Source organism: Ambystoma mexicanum, chromosome 2p (genome assembly GCF_040938575.1).
Source record: "Ambystoma mexicanum isolate Mex_15411 chromosome 2p, UKY_AmexF1_1, whole genome shotgun sequence".
Taxonomy (NCBI): Eukaryota; Metazoa; Chordata; class Amphibia; order Caudata; family Ambystomatidae; genus Ambystoma; species Ambystoma mexicanum.
Window position 1 is genome coordinate 19,368,374 of NC_090923.1, and position 13,748 is coordinate 19,382,121.

Sequence of the window (13,748 nt, forward strand, 5' to 3'; positions counted from 1 at the left end):
CAGAGCCTGCTGGGAGCCCATTTCTGCAGGCCCACTGACTGCTGGCTGCTGCCCCCGATGGTTGGAGAAGGGCCAGGCTGGGCTAGGCCACACAGCAAGGGCCAAGCCCTCCTCCGGTGTTCCTTCTGATGATGTCTCCCTGAGTGTCTGAGGTCGAGAAAAAGCCCGCCCGCAGAACTGGCCAGAGAGGTCTCTGGCCGATCAGGGGCGTGAAGGGCGGCAGGCAGGCCACCGGCGCAGCAGGCAGCGCAGGGGACGTGCACCTCAAGGCCTTGGCCACCATCTCTCCCTTGGCTTTCAGTGTACCTCAGAATGCCTTTGCTGTTCCGGATCAGGGGAGAGAAGCAACCTTTTCTTAGCAGGTGGGGTCTGTGCTACAGACACGTGGCATTTTCCCAACTGGTTCACAAGCCAACCCCCACCCTTTACAGCGCAGACACAGAAAGCATTTGCTGCTGGTTGGGATTTTCGGGATGGGCCCCTGCTGCTGATGTATTAGGATGGACTTTGGCCAGTCTTTCTTTCTTATACCGACGGCCCGCCCATAAAATTAAAGCACCTTTGCAGGCACAGATGCTCTTAGGGATTTAAATGTAACAGCAGGACCCAAAAAGCAAGGAATGAACCCGAGCCAGCTAGGAGTCGACCCTACAATCTTCTGATCCGTACGTAGTCAGACGCCTCATACTGGCCCTCTTGTGTCTCACCTCCTCCTCCTCCTCCGCGCAGTCCTTCCAGGGGCCTTTCTGAGGTAGGTGCGCCTGCAAGCGCTGCTGGACCTGATTTTCTAGCCCACGCGTCTCACACCCTGACGCTGTTGATAATGCAGCTAACCCCAAGCCCATAGCTGTTGTAAGGGAGAACCTGGACCTGCCAAAGGGAACCAGACCCACGGTGACTTAAAAGCCAAGGGCACTGAAGCCAGCCCCGCCAAAGGAACATTTTAAGTCAGCCTCTGAATGCAAGCAGGGGGCCATCCTGCGCCCCCTGGGGGCGGGGGGGGGACTGACATGCCGGCCAGCTGCCTCCTCTTGCCTTCTCTTGGAACAGCCCATGGGCCCCCAAACAAAGCCCCCTGACAGGCAGGCCCTCTGTGTTTCCTCTGGCTTGTGGGACTACTGTAATGCACCCAGGCATTGTGCTGGGATCAATCACTTTGCATACAGACTGCACCATGAGCCTTTGCAACTACATTGCTCCGGCAAGCATTCCAAAAATAACAAAAACTCACCTCTCGGACCAGCGCAGCAGTGAATAAGCGCGGACCATTGCTCTCTGCCTCCGTTTCATATCATTCCCCCAAAAGCAAGCGCTTTCTGTCTCAAGAAATGCCCATTGTATGCCACCCTATGTCCAGAGATCATAGATCTGGGGGGGTTTATGTATGGGCTGGGTCAACCTTCAGTCTGTGCTCGCTTCGGCAGCACATATACTAAAATTGGAACGATACAGAGAAGATTAGCATGGCCCCTGCGCAAGGATGACACGCAAATTCGTGAAGCGTTCCATATTTTGGACACATAGCAGGACAGACATGTTCTTTAGCTGCAACATTTATTGACGGGATAAACAGGCCCTCTGTCCATTAGGGCAGGTGTGCTTTTCGGCGTGGAGCTCGTCAGAGTGCGTTTTATTTGGAGATAGCGCTGCGAGTGCTCCAAGCTTATGCCCAGTGGATGATGATTGCTACATGCCAGGGCAGTTCTAAGCTCTCCTAGGTGCTATTTGCCAACAGCGCATATCACTGTCAGCCTATCTGCTTCACGGGCCAAAGTGCAAAGGGGCTCAGGGCCTGAGTCAGCAGCCAGTGTTTCCTTCCGGTGCCCGGATCCTTCCTTGGGGGGCTGCAAGCTAGAGGTTCTCTCTGGCCCAGGCAGCCTGCACGGGTAACTGAAATCCTGCAGCACCCCCCCCCGTGCCCCAGCGTGTCTCTATCAGGGCCTGGTCTCTGCTGCTGCTGATGCTGACAGGCCCCCAAGCGCCCCAGACACACCTTCCCAGGGTTGCAGCAGTTTCTGCTTCCTGCTTCCAGCTCAGTGCTGGTGCTACTGTGGAGTAAACAGGGTTAGTAGAGAGAGAGGGGGAGAGAGAGAGAGAGAGAGAGAGAGAGAGAGAGGGAGGGAGGGAGGGAGGGAGGGAGGGCGGTGCATATTCAAATCATCAGTCAGCCAGAGCCTGCTGGGAGCCCATTTCTGCAGGCCCACTGACTGCTGGCTGCTGCCCCCGATGGTTGGAGAAGGGCCAGGCTGGGCTAGGCCACACAGCAAGGGCCAAGCCCTCCTCCGGTGCTCCTTCTGATGATGTCTCCCTGAGTGTCTGAGGTCGAGAAAAAGCCCGCCCGCAGAACTGGCCAGAGAGGTCTCTGGCCGATCAGGGGCGTGAAGGGCGGCAGGCAGGCCACCGGCGCAGCAGGCAGCGCAGGGGACGTGCACCTCAAGGCCTTGGCCACCATCTCTCCCTTGGCTTTCAGTGTACCTCAGAATGCCTTTGCTGTTCCGGATCAGGGGAGAGAAGCAACCTTTTCTTAGCAGGTGGGGTCTGTGCTACAGACACGTGGCATTTTCCCAACTGGTTCACAAGCCAACCCCCACCCTTTACAGCGCAGACACAGAAAGCATTTGCTGCTGGTTGGGATTTTCGGGATGGGCCCCTGCTGCTGATGTATTAGGATGGACTTTGGCCAGTCTTTCTTTCTTATACCGACGGCCCGCCCATAAAATTAAAGCACCTTTGCAGGCACAGATGCTCTTAGGGATTTAAATGTAACAGCAGGACCCAAAAAGCAAGGAATGAACCCGAGCCAGATAGGAGTCGACCCTACAATCTTCTGATCCGTACGTAGTCAGACGCCTCATACTGGCCCTCTTGTGTCCCACCTCCTCCTCCTCCGCGCAGGCCTTCCAGGGGCCTTTCTGAGGTAGGTGCGCCTGCAAGCCCTGCTGGACCTGATTTTCTAGCCCACGCGCATCACACCCTGACGCTGTTGATAATGCAGCTAACCCCCGGCCCATAGCTGTTGTTAGGGAGAACCTGGACCTGCCAAAGGGAACCAGACCCACGGTGACTTAAAAGCCAAGGGCACTGAAGCCAGCCCCGCCAAAGGAACATTTTAAGTCAGCCTCTGAATGCAAGCAGGGGGCCATCCTGCGCCCCCTGGGGGCGGGGGGGGGGGACTGACATGCCGGCCAGCTGCCTCCTCTTGCCTTCTCTTGGAACAGCCCATGGGCCCCCAAACAAAGCCCCCTGACAGGCAGGCCCTCTGTGTTTCCTCTGGCTTGTGGGACTACTGTAATGCACCCAGGCATTGTGCTGGGATCAATCACTTTGCATACAGACTGCACCATGAGCCTTTGCAACTACATTGCTCCGGCAAGCATTCCAAAAATAACAAAAACTCACCTCTCGGACCAGCGCAGCAGTGAATAAGCGCGGACCATTGCTCTCTGGCTCCGTTTCATATCATTCCCCCAAAAGCAAGCGCTTTCTGTCTCAAGAAATGCCCATTGTATGCCACCCTATGTCCAGAGATCATAGATCTGGGGGGGTTTATGTATGGGCTGGGTCAACCTTCAGTCTGTGCTCGCTTCGGCAGCACATATACTAAAATTGGAACGATACAGAGAAGATTAGCATGGCCCCTGCGCAAGGATGACACGCAAATTCGTGAAGCGTTCCATATTTTGGACACATAGCAGGACAGACATGTTCTTTAGCTGCAACATTTATTGACGGGATAAACAGGCCCTCTGTCCATTAGGGCAGGTGTGCTTTTCGGCGTGGAGCTCGTCAGAGTGCGTTTTATTTGGAGATAGCGCTGCGAGTGCTCCAAGCTTATGCCCAGTGGGTGATGATTGCTACATGCCAGGGCAGTTCTAAGCTCTCCTAGGTGCTATTTGCCAACAGCGCATATCACTGTCAGCCTATCTGCTTCACGGGCCAAAGTGCAAAGGGGCTCAGGGCCTGAGTCAGCAGCCAGTGTTTCCTTCCGGTGCCCGGATCCTTCCTTGGGGGGCTGCAAGCTAGAGGTTCTCTCTGGCCCAGGCAGCCTGCACGGGTAACTGAAATCCTGCAGCACCCCCCCCCGTGCCCCAGCGTGTCTCTATCAGGGCCTGGTCTCTGCTGCTGCTGATGCTGACAGGCCCCCAAGCGCCCCAGACACACCTTCCCAGGGTTGCAGCAGTTTCTGCTTCCTGCTTCCAGCTCAGTGCTGGTGCTACTGTGGAGTAAACAGGGTTAGTAGAGAGAGAGGGGGAGAGAGAGAGAGAGAGAGAGAGAGAGGGAGGGAGGGAGGGAGGGAGGGAGGGCGGTGCATATTCAAATCATCAGTCAGCCAGAGCCTGCTGGGAGCCCATTTCTGCAGGCCCACTGACTGCTGGCTGCTGCCCCCGATGGTTGGAGAAGGGCCAGGCTGGGCTAGGCCACACAGCAAGGGCCAAGCCCTCCTCCGGTGCTCCTTCTGATGATGTCTCCCTGAGTGTCTGAGGTCGAGAAAAAGCCCGCCCGCAGAACTGGCCAGAGAGGTCTCTGGCCAATCAGGGGCGTGAAGGGGCGTGAAGGGCGGCAGGCAGGCAGGCAGGCAGGCAGGCAGGCCACCGGCGCAGCAGGCAGCGCAGGGGACGTGCACCTCAAGGCCTTGGCCACCATCTCTCCCTTGGCTTTCAGTGTACCTCAGAATGCCTTTGCTGTTCCGGATCAGGGGAGAGAAGCAACCTTTTCTTAGCAGGTGGGGTCTGTGCTACAGACACGTGGCATTTTCCCAACTGGTTCACAAGCCAACCCCCACCCTTTACAGCGCAGACACAGAAAGCATTTGCTGCTGGTTGGGATTTTCGGGATGGGCCCCTGCTGCTGATGTATTAGGATGGACTTTGGCCAGTCTTTCTTTCTTATACCGACGGCCCGCCCATAAAATTAAAGCACCTTTGCAGGCACAGATGCTCTTAGGGATTTAAATGTAACAGCAGGACCCAAAAAGCAAGGAATGAACCCGAGTCAGATAGGAGTCGACCCTACAATCTTCTGATCCGTACGTAGTCAGACGCCTCATACTGGCCCTCTTGTGTCCCACCTCCTCCTCCTCCGCGCAGTCCTTCCAGGGGCCTTTCTGAGGTAGGTGCGCCTGCAAGCGCTGCTGGACCTGATTTTCTAGCCCACGCGTCTCACACCCTGACGCTGTTGATAATGCAGCTAACCCCCGGCCCATAGCTGTTGTAAGGGAGAACCTGGACCTGCCAAAGGGAACCAGACCCACGGTGACTTAAAAGCCAAGGGCACTGAAGCCAGCCCCGCCAAAGGAACATTTTAAGTCAGCCTCTGAATGCAAGCAGGGGGCCATCCTGCGCCCCCTGGGGGCGGGGGGGGACTGACATGCCGGCCAGCTGCCTCCTCTTGCCTTCTCTTGGAACAGCCCATGGGCCCCCAAACAAAGCCCCCTGACAGGCAGGCCCTCTGTGTTTCCTCTGGCTTGTGGGACTACTGTAATGCACCCAGGCATTGTGCTGGGATCAATCACTTTGCATACAGACTGCACCATGAGCCTTTGCAACTACATTGCTCCGGCAAGCATTCCAAAAATAACAAAAACTCACCTCTCGGACCAGCGCAGCAGTGAATAAGCGCGGACCATTGCTCTCTGCCTCCGTTTCATATCATTCCCCCAAAAGCAAGCGCTTTCTGTCTCAAGAAATGCCCATTGTATGCCACCCTATGTCCAGAGATCATAGATCTGGGGGGGTTTATGTATGGGCTGGGTCAACCTTCAGTCTGTGCTCGCTTCGGCAGCACATATACTAAAATTGGAACGATACAGAGAAGATTAGCATGGCCCCTGCGCAAGGATGACACGCAAATTCGTGAAGCGTTCCATATTTTGGACACATAGCAGGACAGACATGTTCTTTAGCTGCAACATTTATTGACGGGATAAACAGGCCCTCTGTCCATTAGGGCAGGTGTGCTTTTCGGCGTGGAGCTCGTCAGAGTGCGTTTTATTTGGAGATAGCGCTGCGAGTGCTCCAAGCTTATGCCCAGTGGGTGATGATTGATACATGCCAGGGCAGTTCTAAGCTCTCCTAGGTGCTATTTGCCAACAGCGCATATCACTGTCAGCCTATCTGCTTCACGGGCCAAAGTGCAAAGGGGCTCAGGGCCTGAGTCAGCAGCCAGTGTTTCCTTCCAGTGCCCGGATCCTTCCTTGGGGGGCTGCAAGCTAGAGGTTCTCTCTGGCCCAGGCAGCCTGCACGGGTAACTGAAATCCTGCAGCACCCCCCCCCCCGTGCCCCAGCGTGTCTCTATCAGGGCCTGGTCTCTGCTGCTGCTGATGCTGACAGGCCCCCAAGCGCCCCAGACACACCTTCCCAGGGTTGCAGCAGTTTCTGCTTCCTGCTTCCAGCTCAGTGCTGGTGCTACTGTGGAGTAAACAGGGTTAGTAGAGAGAGAGGGGGAGAGAGAGAGAGAGAGAGAGAGAGAGAGAGAGGGAGGGAGGGAGGGAGGGAGGGAGGGCGGTGCATATTCAAATCATCAGTCAGCCAGAGCCTGCTGGGAGCCCATTTCTGCAGGCCCACTGACTGCTGGCTGCTGCCCCCGATGGTTGGAGAAGGGCCAGGCTGGGCTAGGCCACACAGCAAGGGCCAAGCCCTCCTCCGGTGCTCCTTCTGATGATGTCTCCCTGAGTGTCTGAGGTCGAGAAAAAGCCCGCCCGCAGAACTGGCCAGAGAGGTCTCTGGCCGATCAGGGGCGTGAAGGGCGGCAGGCAGGCCACCGGCGCAGCAGGCAGCGCAGGGGACGTGCACCTCAAGGCCTTGGCCACCATCTCTCCCTTGGCTTTCAGTGTACCTCAGAATGCCTTTGCTGTTCCGGATCAGGGGAGAGAAGCAACCTTTTCTTAGCAGGTGGGGTCTGTGCTACAGACACGTGGCATTTTCCCAACTGGTTCACAAGCCAACCCCCACCCTTTACAGCGCAGACACAGAAAGCATTTGCTGCTGGTTGGGATTTTCGGGATGGGCCCCTGCTGCTGATGTATTAGGATGGACTTTGGCCAGTCTTTCTTTCTTATACCGACGGCCCGCCCATAAAATTAAAGCACCTTTGCAGGCACAGATGCTCTTAGGGATTTAAATGTAACAGCAGGACCCAAAAAGCAAGGAATGAACCCGAGCCAGATAGGAGTCGACCCTACAATCTTCTGATCCGTACGTAGTCAGACGCCTCATACTGGCCCTCTTGTGTCCCACCTCCTCCTCCTCCGCGCAGGCCTTCCAGGGGCCTTTCTGAGGTAGGTGCGCCTGCAAGCCCTGCTGGACCTGATTTTCTAGCCCACGCGCATCACACCCTGACGCTGTTGATAATGCAGCTAACCCCCGGCCCATAGCTGTTGTAAGGGAGAACCTGGACCTGCCAAAGGGAACCAGACCCACGGTGACTTAAAAGCCAAGGGCACTGAAGCCAGCCCCGCCAAAGGAACATTTTAAGTCAGCCTCTGAATGCAAGCAGGGGGCCATCCTGCGCCCCCTGGGGGCGGGGGGGGGGGACTGACATGCCGGCCAGCTGCCTCCTCTTGCCTTCTCTTGGAACAGCCCATGGGCCCCCAAACAAAGCCCCCTGACAGGCAGGCCCTCTGTGTTTCCTCTGGCTTGTGGGACTACTGTAATGCACCCAGGCATTGTGCTGGGATCAATCACTTTGCATACAGACTGCACCATGAGCCTTTGCAACTACATTGCTCCGGCAAGCATTCCAAAAATAACAAAAACTCACCTCTCGGACCAGCGCAGCAGTGAATAAGCGCGGACCATTGCTCTCTGGCTCCGTTTCATATCATTCCCCCAAAAGCAAGCGCTTTCTGTCTCAAGAAATGCCCATTGTATGCCACCCTATGTCCAGAGATCATAGATCTGGGGGGGTTTATGTATGGGCTGGGTCAACCTTCAGTCTGTGCTCGCTTCGGCAGCACATATACTAAAATTGGAACGATACAGAGAAGATTAGCATGGCCCCTGCGCAAGGATGACACGCAAATTCGTGAAGCGTTCCATATTTTGGACACATAGCAGGACAGACATGTTCTTTAGCTGCAACATTTATTGACGGGATAAACAGGCCCTCTGTCCATTAGGGCAGGTGTGCTTTTCGGCGTGGAGCTCGTCAGAGTGCGTTTTATTTGGAGATAGCGCTGCGAGTGCTCCAAGCTTATGCCCAGTGGGTGATGATTGCTACATGCCAGGGCAGTTCTAAGCTCTCCTAGGTGCTATTTGCCAACAGCGCATATCACTGTCAGCCTATCTGCTTCACGGGCCAAAGTGCAAAGGGGCTCAGGGCCTGAGTCAGCAGCCAGTGTTTCCTTCCGGTGCCCGGATCCTTCCTTGGGGGGCTGCAAGCTAGAGGTTCTCTCTGGCCCAGGCAGCCTGCACGGGTAACTGAAATCCTGCAGCACCCCCCCCCCGTGCCCCAGCGTGTCTCTATCAGGGCCTGGTCTCTGCTGCTGCTGATGCTGACAGGCCCCCAAGCGCCCCAGACACACCTTCCCAGGGTTGCAGCAGTTTCTGCTTCCTGCTTCCAGCTCAGTGCTGGTGCTACTGTGGAGTAAACAGGGTTAGTAGAGAGAGAGGGGGAGAGAGAGAGAGAGAGAGAGAGAGAGGGAGGGAGGGAGGGAGGGAGGGAGGGCGGTGCATATTCAAATCATCAGTCAGCCAGAGCCTGCTGGGAGCCCATTTCTGCAGGCCCACTGACTGCTGGCTGCTGCCCCCGATGGTTGGAGAAGGGCCAGGCTGGGCTAGGCCACACAGCAAGGGCCAAGCCCTCCTCCGGTGCTCCTTCTGATGATGTCTCCCTGAGTGTCTGAGGTCGAGAAAAAGCCCGCCCGCAGAACTGGCCAGAGAGGTCTCTGGCCGATCAGGGGCGTGAAGGGCGGCAGGCAGGCCACCGGCGCAGCAGGCAGCGCAGGGGACGTGCACCTCAAGGCCTTGGCCACCATCTCTCCCTTGGCTTTCAGTGTACCTCAGAATGCCTTTGCTGTTCCGGATCAGGGGAGAGAAGCAACCTTTTCTTAGCAGGTGGGGTCTGTGCTACAGACACGTGGCATTTTCCCAACTGGTTCACAAGCCAACCCCCACCCTTTACAGCGCAGACACAGAAAGCATTTGCTGCTGGTTGGGATTTTCGGGATGGGCCCCTGCTGCTGATGTATTAGGATGGACTTTGGCCAGTCTTTCTTTCTTATACCGACGGCCCGCCCATAAAATTAAAGCACCTTTGCAGGCACAGATGCTCTTAGGGATTTAAATGTAACAGCAGGACCCAAAAAGCAAGGAATGAACCCGAGCCAGATAGGAGTCGACCCTACAATCTTCTGATCCGTACGTAGTCAGACGCCTCATACTGGCCCTCTTGTGTCCCACCTCCTCCTCCTCCGCGCAGTCCTTCCAGGGGCCTTTCTGAGGTAGGTGCGCCTGCAAGCGCTGCTGGACCTGATTTTCTAGCCCACGCGTCTCACACCCTGACGCTGTTGATAATGCAGCTAACCCCCGGCCCATAGCTGTTGTAAGGGAGAACCTGGACCTGCCAAAGGGAACCAGACCCACGGTGACTTAAAAGCCAAGGGCACTGAAGCCAGCCCCGCCAAAGGAACATTTTAAGTCAGCCTCTGAATGCAAGCAGGGGGCCATCCTGCGCCCCCTGGGGGCGGGGGGGGACTGACATGCCGGCCAGCTGCCTCCTCTTGCCTTCTCTTGGAACAGCCCATGGGCCCCCAAACAAAGCCCCCTGACAGGCAGGCCCTCTGTGTTTCCTCTGGCTTGTGGGACTACTGTAATGCACCCAGGCATTGTGCTGGGATCAATCACTTTGCATACAGACTGCACCATGAGCCTTTGCAACTACATTGCTCCGGCAAGCATTCCAAAAATAACAAAAACTCACCTCTCGGACCAGCGCAGCAGTGAATAAGCGCGGACCATTGCTCTCTGCCTCCGTTTCATATCATTCCCCCAAAAGCAAGCGCTTTCTGTCTCAAGAAATGCCCATTGTATGCCACCCTATGTCCAGAGATCATAGATCTGGGGGGGTTTATGTATGGGCTGGGTCAACCTTCAGTCTGTGCTCGCTTCGGCAGCACATATACTAAAATTGGAACGATACAGAGAAGATTAGCATGGCCCCTGCGCAAGGATGACACGCAAATTCGTGAAGCGTTCCATATTTTGGACACATAGCAGGACAGACATGTTCTTTAGCTGCAACATTTATTGACGGGATAAACAGGCCCTCTGTCCATTAGGGCAGGTGTGCTTTTCGGCGTGGAGCTCGTCAGAGTGCGTTTTATTTGGAGATAGCGCTGCGAGTGCTCCAAGCTTATGCCCAGTGGGTGATGATTGATACATGCCAGGGCAGTTCTAAGCTCTCCTAGGTGCTATTTGCCAACAGCGCATATCACTGTCAGCCTATCTGCTTCACGGGCCAAAGTGCAAAGGGGCTCAGGGCCTGAGTCAGCAGCCAGTGTTTCCTTCCAGTGCCCGGATCCTTCCTTGGGGGGCTGCAAGCTAGAGGTTCTCTCTGGCCCAGGCAGCCTGCACGGGTAACTGAAATCCCGCAGCACCCCCCCACCCCCCCGTGCCCCAGCGTGTCTCTATCAGGGCCTGGTCTCTGCTGCTGCTGATGCTGACAGGCCCCCAAGCGCCCCAGACACACCTTCCCAGGGTTGCAGCAGTTTCTGCTTCCTGCTTCCAGCTCAGTGCTGGTGCTACTGTGGAGTAAACAGGGTTAGTAGAGAGAGAGGGGGAGAGAGAGAGAGAGAGAGAGAGAGAGAGAGGGAGGGAGGGAGGGAGGGAGGGAGGGCGGTGCATATTCAAATCATCAGTCAGCCAGAGCCTGCTGGGAGCCCATTTCTGCAGGCCCACTGACTGCTGGCTGCTGCCCCCGATGGTTGGAGAAGGGCCAGGCTGGGCTAGGCCACACAGCAAGGGCCAAGCCCTCCTCCGGTGTTCCTTCTGATGATGTCTCCCTGAGTGTCTGAGGTCGAGAAAAAGCCCGCCCGCAGAACTGGCCAGAGAGGTCTCTGGCCGATCAGGGGCGTGAAGGGCGGCAGGCAGGCCACCGGCGCAGCAGGCAGCGCAGGGGACGTGCACCTCAAGGCCTTGGCCATCATCTCTCCCTTGGCTTTCAGTGTACCTCAGAATGCCTTTGCTGTTCCGGATCAGGGGAGAGAAGCAACCTTTTCTTAGCAGGTGGGGTCTGTGCTACAGACACGTGGCATTTTCCCAACTGGTTCACAAGCCAACCCCCACCCTTTACAGCGCAGACACAGAAAGCATTTGCTGCTGGTTGGGATAGGCTGAGTAGTGTGGGTTCCCCCCTGCTATTTCCTCTGTTGTGGTGAACCCTGCCCCCTGAATGAATACACAACCGCTCTGTTTTGTGGAAAATAAAAAGTGGCCGTAGGCCTTTTATTATATACAAATGGTGGCACTGTAAACTGGTTATGGCTGCTGTACAGTAAAATACCACTTTTTGGGCCCCTCGTGTCCAGGGGTTGGGATGCCCCCCTTCCTTTGGCCTCCCTTCCGATGTCCTGTGGCATCCTTTCCTGGACACGTGCCGCCGCTGCCTACGACTTTTTCTTCTTATACCGTGTACCGTTGGAAGTACTTGGTGTTCCTGTTCCGGTTTTCTTCTTTTTCTTTTTCTTGCAGGGTGGGTTGGGTGGAAAACGAAACCTTTTTCCGCTTTTAACCAGGGGCTGGGAGCTTACCCGAGCGAGGTGAGCTCCTACCTGGTTGTGTTTTGCTCCTTCTTCTCTGGGGTATTTATACCCCCTCCACCTTTTGTTGTGGTGATTTTTTGGGCCGCCGGAGTCCCTTCCTGTCCCCCCACCCCCCTGTTACTTTCACACCTTGCTCTGCCTTCCTTGTGTCTCCGTTTGGTTGCTCGGCGGGTGGGGGCGCCGCTCTGGCCGCCCCTCCCTTCTGTTTTCCCGCCTGTTGGGAGGATCCCCCACCCTGCGCCTAACCTCCCAGGCCCTCCATCGTGCCGCACGTTGTGCAGCGCGGGGCCTGGGGCATAGGCTGAGTAGTGTGGGTTCCCCCCTGCTATTTCCTCTGTTGTGGTGAACCCTGCCCCCTGAATGAATACACAACCGCTCTGTTTTGTGGAAAATAAAAAGTGGCCGTAGGCCTTTTATTATATACAAATGGTGGCACTGTAAACTGGTTATGGCTGCTGTACAGTAAAATACCACTTTTTGGGCCCCTCGTGTCCAGGGGTTGGGATGCCCCCCTTCCTTTGGCCTCCCTTCCGATGTCCTGTGGCATCCTTTCCTGGACACGTGCCGCCACACCTGAGGGGTTGGTAGCCTAGACCGCTCAGGTCCCCCCAAAACAGTGAACCTACCGCCCCCTTAATTGCAGCCCTGTGCCGCTAATGCCTGGAAAATGTTGTCTGTGAATCTACCCCAGCCTTTGTTTGACAAGTGTACGCCGTCCTGGTGGAACCAGTCGGGGTCGTTCTGTGATAGCCCGTGTTTAATGTATTGGAGTCCTGTGCTCTTGCAGTACTTCTCTACCCCTTTGTTCAGCTTTTTATGTGCTGTCTCAATGGCCTGCCTCCTGCGCGCCCCGTGCCAGATTCTGCGAGTTATGATTTCTGACATGAATATTTTCGTTTTTCCCCAGCAGTGTGCTATTGCCCTTAACGATTCGCATATGTCGTGCATTAACACGCCTCGGTTTGTGCTGACTAAATCGTTCCCCCCGAGGTGGATGACTAAGTACTCGGGTGGGTCCCTGAACCCAATCAGGTCTGACAGCCTGTCGTGGATGTCCTCCCAATGCATCCCTGGGAGGCCCCACCATGAAGTGATTGTCTTTTTGAAATGCAATGTCCCTCTGTAATCCTCGATCCATCTGCCTGCTCTCGTCACGAATGAATGGCCGACTATCCATGCCGATTTGTAGGGTGTTGTGTCTGCGTGGGGAATGGAAGATGAATCATACCATGTTCACTCGCACATACCTCTTGAAACATTGCGATTTCCAACCCCCGATTCCCTTCACTCCCTCTGCCCCCAAGCCGCCTGCCCATGCAGATGTGGCTGCACCTATTCTGAAGGAGTGGGTGCCGAATTCTGCCTTGTCCCATCCTGCCCTGGCTATAGTTTTCTTCAGTACCGCCTGGAATTGATACCTGCTTAGGGGCTTGCCGTCCCTATGTATCAATAGCTGGCCCCCTACGTCTGGACGGACTGAGAGGAATTGATATGTGATGCACCTTGGGCAGTGTTCCCTTTCTTTAATACAGTTTAGCTCTATTGTTCGCCCTCTCCCCACCTGGTCTGTCTTGGATTTTCTTAAGAATATTGCCATTCCTTCTGCCCTTATGCATATGTCTGTTTTTGCTAAGCCGTCTTCCGCTGTTGTGCTCCGTGCTACTAACTCCCCGACCCTTAGCGCCCCGTAATATGCCAAAACAAATGCTGCCCTAAACAATTTGACCTCATAGCTGTTGTTGCATGTGCTGTGCAATAATTTTAGCAGTATTATCATTTTTTCAAAGTTCAGAGGCCTCCTGTTGTCGGGTGTCTTTCCCTCTAATTTTGCCCACCCTTTCATTGCGTATCTTAATCTTGAATTGGTTGTTGGGTCCGCTATCCCGGCCACTTTCGCTGTGTAAGCTATCGCCGCTAGGTGTGCTGCCGCCCAACTTTTCCTCTTTCCTTGCGAAAAAGCGCTACCCACAAAATCACATAACATTGCCAC

At 55.5% G+C, this 13,748-nt stretch overlaps 5 non-coding genes across 5 annotated transcripts; all 5 read left to right on the top strand.

Annotated features, from left to right (window-relative positions):
• The first annotated feature begins 1,408 nt into the window (after positions 1-1,408).
• Positions 1,409-1,515, top strand: LOC138568533 (U6 spliceosomal RNA). Its single transcript, XR_011302867.1, has one exon. It is a non-coding gene; the product is annotated as a U6 spliceosomal RNA (small nuclear RNA).
• A 2,061-nt stretch (positions 1,516-3,576) lies between these two features.
• LOC138568534 (U6 spliceosomal RNA) lies at positions 3,577-3,683 on the top strand. The gene has a single exon (XR_011302868.1). It is a non-coding gene; the product is annotated as a U6 spliceosomal RNA (small nuclear RNA).
• Positions 3,684-5,765: 2,082 nt separating this feature from the next.
• Positions 5,766-5,872, top strand: LOC138568535 (U6 spliceosomal RNA). The gene has a single exon (XR_011302869.1). It is a non-coding gene; the product is annotated as a U6 spliceosomal RNA (small nuclear RNA).
• A 2,063-nt stretch (positions 5,873-7,935) lies between these two features.
• On the top strand, positions 7,936-8,042 carry LOC138568536 (U6 spliceosomal RNA). The gene has a single exon (XR_011302870.1). It is a non-coding gene; the product is annotated as a U6 spliceosomal RNA (small nuclear RNA).
• Positions 8,043-10,095: 2,053 nt separating this feature from the next.
• On the top strand, positions 10,096-10,202 carry LOC138568537 (U6 spliceosomal RNA). Its single transcript, XR_011302871.1, has one exon. It is a non-coding gene; the product is annotated as a U6 spliceosomal RNA (small nuclear RNA).
• The last annotated feature ends 3,546 nt before the right edge of the window (positions 10,203-13,748 follow it).